Below are 13,217 nucleotides of genomic sequence, written 5' to 3' on the forward strand. Positions count from 1 at the left end.
AGCCGTGCTGCCCACAGACATGAAATTGGGTCCTCAGTGTCCTGAAAGGGTACAAACCAAAGCCAGTTCTGTTGACACAGCCCACAGGACTAAACTCGGTTAAACCATGCACCGTGAGAATGCCAGTCTCTTTCTTCCTCCCCCAGACTGCCCAGTGCCGTGTAGCTTTTGCATCAGCTTCTTGCAGAACTGGATCTTCAGTGTTCTCCTGAATCACCCTTCTTTTTTCCCTCTAAGCTCTTTTACATTCCTGATGTCCTTATCTTTGAGTCTGATGTTATCATCAACCAAGGGGTTTGCCGACCCCCATGGCCACACTCCCACATCTTCCCCTTCTTTATTAATATCAACCAATTTTTTGACACGAATTACCACTCCATATATAACATATTGAATGGCACCGGCCTAAATTCACTGACCAACTCACTCTTTTTTGATGTAATAGGAAGTATCCCAAGTGATATGGAAGGTCTGTATTTCAGGACTGTCTTTCTGATGCAGGAAACACCAGTCTGTCACTACAACCTATGTTCCACTGCAGCTCCCACACAGCACCTGGCATCCAGCCAGTGATGGGGGAAACTGTCATTGCAATGCCAGCAGATAATATGATCCTAGATGATCATAGCATGCATCTAGTTAAAGGTTTATCGAATACTGTGGAGGTGGGTGCCTTTCTCTGTATCCCCTTATACAGTATTTTGCAGCCTGTCTGGTATAGTTGGGGATGAAAAACTGAAGCCAAAAGTTACAATGGACACAACCACCCATTTTTCCTTCAATCCCTCACCTCAGGTGTACAAGCCTCTCTGCCTCAACCTGATCCCATCCATAGGCCTTCCTGACCCCCTTGCTCTGCCCTGGCACTTTGCTGAGGAAGAAGAGAAGAATTGCCTACTTCCAGTCCCTGCCTGCACTAACACAGTGTAGCCTTACATGCAAGTCCTGCTGGGGGGCAAGGGAGGCTGAAACAGCTACCTAGGCAGTAAAGAGTGAGGTAGATATAAGCACCTAATAGCCTCAGGGGCATTTGCTTCTCATGGATTTGGTGTTATACTGCTAATTAGCAACATTGCCAGGGTACAAGCATCGCCGTTGTACAGCTATAGTACCCTGAAGTGACCACAGTGGGAATTGCTCCAAAGCAGAGTAGTTTTTCTGGTTCTTTGTCGTGGTTTAACCCGGCCGGCAGCTAAACACCACACAGCCGTTTGCTCACCCTCCCCCCTCCCTCTCTGGGACGGGGGAGAGAAATGGAAAGTGAAGCCCATGAGTTGAGATAAAGACAGTTTAATAAGACAGGAAAATAATAATAACAATAACAATAATAATAGCAACAACAACAATAATAATAATAATACAATGATGATAATACTACTACTAATAATAATGTGTACAAACAAGTGATGCACAATGCAATTGCTCACCACCCGCTGACCGATGCCCAGCCTAACCCCGAGCAGTCCGGCCCCCCTCCCCCGGCTAGCCACCCCTATATATTGTTTAGCATGACCCCAGATGGTATGGAATACCCCTTTGGCTAGTTTGGGTCACCTGTCCTGGGTCTGTCCCCTCCCAGCTCTTACTGCACCCCCAGCCTGCCCGTTGGCAGGACAGAGCAAGAAGCTGAGATGTGCTTGGCTTAGCATAAGCACTGCTCTGCAACAATTAAAACATCGGGGTGTTATCTGCACTCTTCCCATCCTAAGCCAAAACACAGCATTCCACCAGCTACTAGGAAGAAAATTAACTCTGTTCTAACTGAAACCAGGACATTCTTCAAAACCTGAACACTGCTGAAAGGAATTCTGTGTGGCAAATGTGAGACTGATACTCAAACAACTTCTGTCAGATGTCATCATGTGTCATCTCTTAATTGTGCACATGTTGTGTGTCCTTTACACAAATGGGGATGACTGCAAGGGATAGCAATAATGAAGATTCAAGCCTGACATATGCTAGAAGCTAGTAGGTGCTTGATATCAATTATCTTCAAAAATGCAGGCCAGCTGAAGTATTTATTTCTAAATGTGATCTCTGAGATCAAACAAATGTTTTTAGGTCCTGTTGGGAACTGGACGCTCTGGCCTAGGTAACAGTGTTTCTGTTGGGCTGCAGGAAAAGTGAATAATTGAAGGACAAGATTTTCATGACAATCAGTTTGGATGCCTTTGTTTCTGTATGTCATCTTGATCTTCAAAGGTAGACACCTCGTTGCAAATAGTGGTGACAAAGCTACCCTGGATATCTTTTAAAAAGCAGATACAAGAAGGGTATCTAGTTTGAAAATACACCTGTGTTTGTACGGTGTCCAGATTCTTCAGTTTGAAAATAAAACTTTCATGTTTGAATTTGAATGAGAAACACTGGTCACCACAAGGTGACAGTATAGTTCAACTAAAACTTTTCTTCCAAACCACTCAGTCGAAACTCTCTAAACAGGAAATTAAGTTAATAAATTGAAAGCAATGTTACTTATACTGTTCTTATATCTCTGTGATAATAACAGAAAATATGAGCACACAGCAATGTTTATGAGAAAGGCTGCTCAGAGAATCACAGAACTGTTGAGGTTGTAAGAGACCTCTGGAGATCATCTAGTCCAACCCCCCCTGCCCAAGGAGGGATAGCTGGAGCACACAGCACAAGATTGAATCCACATGGGTTTTGAATATCTCCAGTGAAGGAGATGCCATAACTGCTCTATACAACCTGTGCCAATGCTCTGTTACCCTCACAATAAAGAACATTTTCCTCATATTCAGATGGAAGTTCCAGTGTTTCAGTTTCTGCCTGTTGCTTCTTGTCCTATCACTGGGCACCACTGAAAAGAGCCTGGGCCCATCGTCTTGACACCCTCAAGATTTTAAATATACATTGAAAAGATCCCCTCTCAGCCTTCTTTTCTCCAGGCTAAACAGGCTCAGCTCTTTCAGCCTTTCCTCAGAGATGCTCATGTCCCTTAATCATCTTTGTAGCCCTCCTCTGGACTCTCTCCAGTAGCTCCATGTCCCTCTTGCACTGGGTAGCCCAGAACTGGACACAATACTCGAGGTGGGGCCTCACCAGGGCTGAGTAGAGGGGCAGGATCATCTCCTTTGAGCTGCTTTCATTTTTTTTTTTTCCTCTTCCTTTTCCCTTTAATTAAAACATCCTTACCTCTTCACCATCTTTGTAGTCGTCCTTTGGACACGCTATCATAGTTTTATGTCCTTTTTATACTGTAGAATTCAAAACTTCATGCAGTACTGAAGGTGAGGCCGCACCAGCACAGAGCAGAGTAGGTCAGTCCCTTCCCTTGACTGGTTATCAATGTTGTGTTTGATATATGCCTTCTATAAAAAAATATAAATAAATGCTATAGATATAATTATAAAAATAAACACCATACATGTAAGTGTAAAATGAACTCTATGGACTCTGCCTTACAAACTTGCCTTGCACAGACAGTCATGCATTTTAAACATCTGTCCTTTACCAAGGTAATGCAGGTCTCTGGCTTGCATTTGCAGGTGTATTCTAAAGCATATTACAGTGAAAAATTCAGTATTGAACAAAAGAAAAGCAAATGTCATTCAGTCATGTATATCTCTATGCAGACACATACACATGAATGGTACACACTTAGCAGTACTTGAAAAGTTTTCTTTTCCTTTTTGTTTTTCTTTTTTTTCTTACATAACTGTATGCATATATTTCAGAAGCTTGTCTGGTTCATAGCTGGATACAGAGTAGATCTAAGCTGAAACATTATAGCTGAAATTTGCTAACTTGGAAGCCCAGAGTTGAACATCTAAATATAATTTATAACAGCAATTCTTTTATATTTTCAGATTTCCCAGTATGGACAATATGTGGATGTACTGACTCTTTAGAAACAAAATAAAAATTAAACTGGTAGGGAAAAGAAAACCTTACAGTACCTTCTCTCTCCAAAGGTACACAGGTAATTCAGTCTTACAGCACCCATCCAGATTTGACACCTGATGATGTTGAAAGCACCAGTAAGCTGTGACTAAAGTGCACATGAAAAAAATATAAAATGTTTTATTTATTTTCAGAAATACATATTTTCTTCTCATGAACATTTGTATTCATACAGACTAAATTTTGGTTTAGACCTAATATTCAGTGTTAAAATAAAAATGCATGTTTCCAGTCAGATGGAAGTCAGATGAGAAAACATTGGAGAAGAGTAGGGCACTCATATTTGATCTGAAAATCAGTAAAAACAAGCCAAATATATAATTTATTTATCTCTAGTTTCACCTCAGGAATCCTAAAGAACTTCATTTATCTGGCTGATTAGAGCTACCACAAATGACTGCTTACCCTAATCACTCTGCCTCTTGACTAGAAAGAGAAACATAACTTCATTAAAAAGCAGAAAACCCTGTACACTTGCACAGCTCACTTTGCTCTGCATGGAATTGCGTGTTATGCCTTTAATATCAGGATGCAAGATGCACGGTGTAAGAAAAAAGTCTTTTCAGTGAAATGAAATGGATGATTGCAAGTTTAAATTTGTTGAAGATAAAGCCTATTTCCACAGGTGAAGTAAGTTAGCCTTTCTTCATCAAAATCACTGTTGCATTTTATTATGTTCACCAGCTCAGAACCTTCTCTAAGTCAAATGCTTTGCTAACAAAGGTCAGCTTAAGCCTGCAGTTAGAAATGCTATCTTATGTTTATTCTGGAATAGGTTTTTCCTGTATCAGGCACTTTCAGACTTCTGTTTACTGGAACTGAGACATACTGGTTCCATCAGGAAATTCTCCTAATATCCATGGACAATTTCAATGGTATACCGTTTCACTTTAATAAAAGCAGAGGGGAAAACATTGCCTACCCTTCTTAGCGTGTGCAAAGAGGACATAAAAAGAACATTTTCCTACCTGATCACAACATAGTACTTAGAATCCTGTGGCCACAGAACTAGAGTAGACTAGTATATGCAGCACAGCCAGGCTCTTCAGAGCAGATTTTGGAGGGGACGGGATGCAGATGTGGCCTGAGGTCTGCGTTTTACACTGGCAGGCTGATGGAAATGGAGACGCTGTTCTGGTCATCAGGTGCATGGATCAGATCAGATTTTCTTAAGTGTCCAGCTAAGTAGCTGCCACTGTTTAGATTGGAACTGCACCTTAGCACCTTTCTACCACAATTTTATGTCTGGTTTATCATGTTAATTAGTAGTTGATAACTAATTGCTGTAAGTTATAAATGTTTTTCAGTTGTGCTTGAACATATGGTGGAGATGTTGCCTAAGAAGTGGCTACTAGAGAAGAGAGGAAATGCGTGAAGGAATTTGCACTGTATAAAAGGTCACAAAACCATGACACTAAGGGTCACAAAACTAGCTCTAAAAAGTCTGGACATTGCTGTTTGCTGAATACTTTTCACTGTATTCTAAAAGCAGAATAAAATGTGATAAACCTTGAAACAACAAAGTTGGTAATTGACTTTTTCTGCTGAGTATTTCAACTAAATTACAAGTTATTGACTTAAGTCAAAGCCAAGCACAAACTTTTCCCAAGGTACCTTTCCTGAGCAGCCTTTTTGAAAAGGCTGATGCACTTTGTGTGGGGCAGTATATTCCTGAGCAAGCTTCATTACTACCTCTGAAGGTATGGTATACAGTCACCAATAAGCAGGCAGAGGTGTGTGCCTCTTTTGCTATGAGCCTGCTTAGGAAGAAAGGAAGAAACATGAGGTTTCATTGTCCATTGAGGTTTTTGTATGCTGTAGTTATCACAAGCCTTGCATTTTACATTATCTCCTTGGAATCATCAGTCTCTCTCTCTCTCTTTTTTTTCTTCTTCTTTTTTTTTTTTTTTTTTTTCTTCTTTTCCTCCAAGCCACTCGATAGCTCTAAAAAGTCTGCACATTGCTGTTTGCTGAATACTTTTTCCTAGCTATTAATTGCCTCTGTTCACATTAGAAATGCCATAAGTTTAATCATGCTCATAATGGCTTTTTAAACAAATAACCAAAAAAAGAGTGGGTTTACAGGTTAATTAAGAGCAAATACTATCTCCAGGAATTCAGATTCTTCCAAAAATATTTAGTTATATGGTCTTCACTGCCAGATGAAAAATTTCCGAATTACATTTGATGCAGAGACAGGTCTAAATCAACTTGTTATATACCAGTCAAAAATGCATGGCTTGATAAGCAGAAGTTTTCTGAGAATTTTATATCTGGGAATAACAAAGTACATCATTAACAGTAGCACGGAAGAAAATACGTATCCACCTACCAAAAAAAAGGAAAAATAAAAATCACAGCAGCACATTGACCCTGTGCTTCAGTGCTGCTCCTTTGAACACAGCTGTGAGTACAGAGAGAAGAAAGAATAATTTGCAAAAGGATGTAGTATTCATTTTAAGGATTTATACATTGGTTGTGGAAGAGATAACAAATGTTATTGAGCACAGCTGAATGTCAGTGGAGCTCAGGTGAATCTCTGCGACTATATTAGTCCTTTGTTATCACTGCTATGTGTTTTCATTTATTGCAGTCTGATGGTTGTTGTATATTTTCCCACCCCAGAGTCAGGGAAGGCAGAAGTCACCCACATGTTGTTTTGGTGCTGCTAGCGTAATGCTCTACATCCCCGTTGCCTCACTGAAAGTTTGCAAAAGCTTGCATTGACTGTCAAACTTTCCTTTCAGCTAGAAGGTGTCTATAAAAACTCATTCCAGGAAGTTTCACAGTAGCAATTAGGGTTAGCTACTGATTTGTGGAGTAAGCTGACAGGATTATAATGAATTTCAGATGATCCAAAAAACACTGTAGTTCAAAAAGACATCTTAATAAGATCTATTTCTTTGAAGTCCTGCCTTAATTTTCTTCCCTAACTCTCTTTAATAAGAGGAATCTTTGTTCTGCTTATTGAAAAATATTTCTTTAGGTTTTAATTTCAAGATGCTCAGAAATTTTCAGAGGGATACTGATGGATTTTGATGAAAGATTTCTGTTCAAAGTTTCCTGCTTGAAGCATTTTACATTTCCAACTAGTTACAGTAATAATTCTAAACTATTTAATACACATGTGTCACTGAATTAGAAAGAACCAGAAATATAAAAGCCTGGGCAAGGTTGCTAGTAGCTGATGTTTGACATTCCACTTGCCCTACGAAGAACAATCAGACAGTGTTTTGAAAAGCACTAAGACATCAAACTAAAAGAGACTTTCTGGATCAGCAGCGCTAAATACTGCTGTCTCAGGCAGTCATATAAAATGATGGAAAAATTACAAATTTATTAAACTATGGATTAAATTCACAATTAATGTAGAAGAATACAAGAAAAAAAAAAGCTTAAATCATTGGATATTTGTGAAAAATTGAACTTGTCAGCTACTGAGGATAAATTGCTTGGAACTGACTCTACAGTCATCTGGGTGATTTAATCTCTGAGACACACCTTTTTTTTTTTTTTCTGCTCTTCTTTGTCACTACTATCACAAATGCAATAGTACTTCCACTTTAGCCTGTTTCATGTGACTTTTTCTGCATTAGCTTATTTAAAGCACTAAAATCATGAGACCTCTGTGATTCATGAAATACACCTATCCTATATATGTGTGAGCCTCTGTTTCTGGGCAGGTTTATGAGAGTTTATGGATCTGTTGCAGTCATAGTACTTCTGAATACAGCTGAGAGGTGAGTTCTCAGAAGAGTTTGTGCAGAAGCCAGGACCGCTGTGAGCTCAGTGGGCATGGTTTTCAGGTTGAGAAGGACTCATGGTGGGCTTCAGTTGTCTAAATTGGAGACACACAGGTTTGATAGATGGACCACTCATTGGGTAAGGAATTGGCCGGATGGTTGCACTTAAAGAGTTGCAGTCAATGGCTCAATGTCCAGGTGGAGACCAGAGATGAGTGGTGTTCCTCAGGAGTCAGTATTGGGACCGATGCTGTTTAAATTCTTTGTTGTAACAATGGCAGTAGGATCAAGTGCACCCTCTGCAAGTTTCCTGATGACACCAAGCTGTGTGGTGCAGTCGACGTGCTGGAGGGAAGGGACGCCATCCAGAGGGACCTGGGTAGGCTTGAGAGGTGGGCCTGGGCAAACCTCATGGAGTTTAACAAGTCTGAGAGCAAGATCCTGCACCTGGGCTGTGGCAATCCCAAGCACAAATACAGACTGAGTGGGGAGTGGATTAAGAGAAGCTCTGAGAAGGAATTGGTGATGCTGATTGATGAGAAGCTCAACATGAGCTAGTTATGTGCACTTGCAGCCCAGAAAGCCAACTGTGTCCTGGGCTGTGTTAAAAGCAACATGGCCAGTAGGGTGAGGAAGGTGATTCTGTACCTCTGCTCTTCTCTGCTCTCATTAGACTCCACTTGGAGTCCTGGAACCAGCTCTGGGGCCCCCAGAACAAGACGGAAAGAGAAGTATTAGAACAAGTCCAGATGAGAGCCACAAGGATGATCAGAGGCTGGAGCACCTCTCCTATGAAGACACGCTGAGGGAGTTGGGGTTGTTCAGCTCTGTCAGGAATGTAGTGATAGGACTAGGGGGAGTGGATTTAAACTAAAAGAGGGTAGATGTAGAGTATGTACTAGGAGAAAATTCTTCACTCTGAGGGTGGTGAGGACATGACGCAGGCTGCCCAGAGAAGCTGTGGATGCCCCATCCCTGGAGGTGTTCAAGGCCAGGCTGGATGGGGCTTTGGGCAACCTGGTCTGGTGGGAGGTGTCCCTGCCCATGGCAGGTGGGACTGGAACTGGGTGATACTTAAGGTGCCTTCCAACCCAAACCATTCTGTGATAATACTGCTTCCAACCTTCAGTGATGGAAGTCATTGAAAATTTCACTCATATTTGATACTAACACTTCAGTCACAGTCATCTCTGAAGGCTGATGCCTGAAACCTTAGCATTTTTTTTAGCACGAAAGAGGGACGTCTTAGGGAGGCAAGTATCCATAACTGTAGGAAAGAGAAATACATATTCAACCTCAGTCAACAACTAAATCAGATAAGGTGGATTCCACCCTCATGTCCAGCGGAGTCCCATGAAGCAATGAGCTGCAGGGTGGTCTATAAACAGTAGCCTAGGATTAGCAGCAACCAGAATAATTTGTGTGAGGTGGTGGTTTGCAAGCACTTGAGCAGATGCAGTGTTTGGCTGGATCTGCACGCAGAAGGGTCTCCTTCTGTCCTCCCTTCTCTCTTACACTTTCCACTTCTTTTCTCCTCTCTCTCTCCTTCCTGGCTGTACATTGTCATCCTCTTTCTGGCTCTGTTGCCCACAGGGCCTTCATGGCAGATGATCTCACGCATTAAAATAGTGGAAAACCATTCACATTATTTGCTGGATTTATCTGTAATAAATTAAACTTTGGTCCTCCACAGACAGGACAAAACTGTGCCAAACCTAACACCAGATGTGCAGAAGAAACATGTGGTGAGGACTGAAAATGACAGCAGGAAAAAAGATGGAAATGTGATATAGTAACTCACCATTTGGGGCAGTTTCAAGCCGTTAAATTTATTCACCATGTCTTGTATTCTAACATCAGAACATAACTCTAGAGAATAGTAATGATTCGTTTGCCCAGTAAAGACCTCTGTGTACTGCAGGCTGAAATGTCTGTGCTCTAGATAAGTTTGATTTATTACTTAACTACTACTAAAGCCTTCTGAATTTTGAATTATAATGACGAGCTCTTCTTTTCTGACCCAGTTTGTTCAAACCAAAAGTCTTACAGCCCTTGTTTGTGTGGCGTAGGATCTGCAGCAAATGCATTCCGGTATCTAAGGCAATATCCTTCTACAAGGTCCCTTGAGAGAGGATCATTTGTATTACAGTTAGCACAGTGTTAGTGCTATTTGACATATTTTATAGAGACACATCCCCAGGCATTGTCATTAATCCTTGAAATATGATAAATACTTTAAAAGCAAACTAGACAATTAAAACACTTAAAAAAAAAGAAAAAAAAAAAGAAAAAGAAAGAAAGAAAAAAGTTAGATGGCATTAGCAAACAGAAAGAAATCCAAAAACTCTTCGAGTCAATTTCACCATTTAAAACCATAATGACTAGATGTTCTTTCTCCACTCGGTTGTCACTGGATCCTTGGCATTTGCAGCAATCACAGAGCACAGACTGTCTTTAGGGCTGTAATGCATAATGAACTTGGACAATGAAGACACGAGACTATTTAAAGCTTGGTAAACTATTGAGTAACCTTAGCATCAATCCTATAAAAGGATGGAAGCCTACAGGGAAATATCGCTGATATAATTATATTCTGGCTGACCTTAGTGTGAAGTAAAATACAGACAATAGCATTTCATGCTGTCTCCAGACCAGGCAGGATATCATTAGCCCAGCAAGTGAAGCATTGCATTAATCATTCTTGTGCTAGGATCATCATGTGGTGCAAGACAAGAAATGCTTTGCCTTATGGCTAACCCTTTGTGCCTCTCAAACTACTCCTCCTTTACTCCTCCCAAACTTCATTTTTAAGCCTGAAGCCAGTTCTTTTCTGAATAGACAGTAGAAATGTTTAGCAAGAACTGAAAGCTGCTATGATAAACATACTTTTACTGAAAAAATGTTAACAGAGGAGTAAAACATTGCTGTTTTCACCAACAGTACAGAAGAATCATCCTTATCTACTCTGAAAGTTATGCAGTCCCTCACTAGTGTGCATGCTGGGGGAGTGATTGGTGACATCCTCCAGTCAGACCTTTGAGTAATATTTTCTGTTATTGTAGACATACCTACCAGTCATAGCCTGGGAACAGTCCCCCATTACAAAGTGATAGTGCAAGATTATCCCACAACTGCACAGAGGCTTGTACTGCAATACGATGCACAAGTAGGAAGCTATTTAAAAGGTTCAGAGCCTAAGTGCTGAGTAGAAAAAGGTTGCTGTAAATACCCTGTGAAATGGAAGAAGAATCAACCATACACAGTCCCACAGTAGAGGAGATTGAATAGCAGTCCACTGCAAAACAGCCACAGGAGCTGTGGGCTTGCAGTCCTAGGAGGGACACAAGTTTTTTTCTGCCTCATACTCCTCTGCACCTTGCCAGCTCAGTCTCTTTGATTTTATTACTACTGAAGCCACAGTCAGTAAAAAGGTAGGATCCTGTTTCCAAACGTAGGAAGGTAACACCTTTGGGTTGATGTACCTTAAAATGTATGATAACAGGACTACATTGTATAGTAGAATACAGCATCTGCAAAGCAACCTTTTTGTCAGTCCTAAATGATTCTTGCAGGACATTCCATCAGTATTAACTCATTTGAAAAAGATATTAATTCTTAATAGCTTTACTACCCACTAATTAAGATCAGACCCCCACCACACACGCATTCTTTGCTAGTTGTATTTGGCCTCTATGTGTTTATTTGCATGTGTTGTCTGTGAGATAATTACAAAATATCTTTATCTTGAAGGTTGTTATAACTAATGATGCATTTACAGAAACTGAAATTTCTAGAAGTGATAAAAGCATATGAATCAAATTATGAAAGATGTTCATAGTTACTATATATGAACAGTACAGTGGAGGTGCCCACTGCTCTAGATACCTGCCCATATCCTCCCACACTCCCTGCCACTCATAGCCATCCCGCCTCAGGACAGATCTCTGGATGGCATTCCTAAGTAGTTTAACCTTAAAAAAAATCTGAAGTGCATTCAGGAGACATAACTATAACAACATGCTGGTCTGAGTATCCCAGGGATATTCAACATCTTGAAGAACTGTTGTAACTAGCTCAGAGGATAAGAGGGGAGCGAAGGAGAAAGGGAGAGTGAACAAATATGAAAAAATATCTTCCCCTGTCCCCTCCACAGATTGGATCTCTGAAGAAAAAAGGCAACCGGTGTAATTGGTAATAGTTTCCGAGATATGGTTTCCAAAGCATAGAGTCAATGACAGTGCTGAGTACACATATGAGGTTAGTCTCATGACCAGCAATTTCATCATATCATAAGCCAGTGATACCTCGTTACACCGCACAGTACCATAAAGATCTTAAACCAGGGCCTGGAAAGGATAAATAGCATGAAAGTAACGTGCTATATAACTCCATTTGGAAAACAGGTACAGCAGAGCTGAGATTAAAGCAATCAATGTTGTGACTAGCAACTATTAAGCAGGTCTAATACTTATACCAATTTTAGTTTAACACACTCTGGTAAGATCTGTTGTTATCTCAACCCTTTGGGCCCCATGTTGAGCGTCAAAAAGGACTGTTTTGGTTTAACCTGGCTGACAGCTAAGCACCACACAGCCGTTTGCTCCCCCTCCCCCTCCCTCTCTGGAATGGGGCAGAGAAATGGGAAAATTAAGCCTTTGGGTTGAGATAGAGGCAGTTTATTAGGACAAGAAAATAGTAATAATAATAATAATAGTACTACTACTAATAATGCGTGTGAAAGAAGTGATGCACAATGCAATTGCTCGCCACCCGCTGACCGATGCCCAGCCTAACCCTGAGCAGCCAGCCCCTCCACCCTGGCTAGCCACCCCTATATATTGTTCAGCATGACCCCAGATGGTATGGAACACCCCTTTGGCTAGCTTGAGTCAGCTGTCCTAGGCCTGTCCCCTCACAGCTCTTGCTGCACCCCCAGCCTGTCCGCGGGCAGGACAGAGTGAGAAGCTGAAAAGTCTTTGGTTTAGTGTAAGCACTGCTCTGCAACAATTAAAATATCAGCATGTTATCAACACTCTTCTCGTCCTAATCCAAAATATAGCACCCTAGCAGCTACTAGGAGGATAACTAACTCTGCCCTAGCTGAAACCAGGACACAAGGACAATCTCTGTCTTAGCTAAATGGGCTCTGTGGTTGCTAACTTCTGAGGAATAGGCACAGGCATACCTGACCTGGATGGAGTAGCATGACCCAAGATCTAGGCACTTTCTTAAGCAGACTGTGCCAGAAGAGTACAGGATTTAAAATTCACCATATAGTAATGCTGTGACATGAAGCACTTGTTTTTCTGAGGACTGTTTTAAACTGTTCAAAATAGATTCAGTGCCTAAGATGTAATATCTGGAGAGATTTCAGAACTTGGAGCTGCTTTTCCACGTCATCCATTCTTTGACAGGATGTTTTCATGGAAATTTCCCTAACTGTAGTGATTTCTTGCTCTTACTGGATCATCTCTGGAAAGTCAAAAAAATTCAAAAGAAAAAAAATAAGAGGGCATGGCAGGGTGGGAAAAGAGAAAGTGAAGTGCT

Source organism: Aythya ferina, assembly GCF_964211825.1.
Source record: "Aythya ferina genome assembly, chromosome: Z".
Classification (NCBI taxonomy): domain Eukaryota; kingdom Metazoa; phylum Chordata; class Aves; order Anseriformes; family Anatidae; genus Aythya; species Aythya ferina.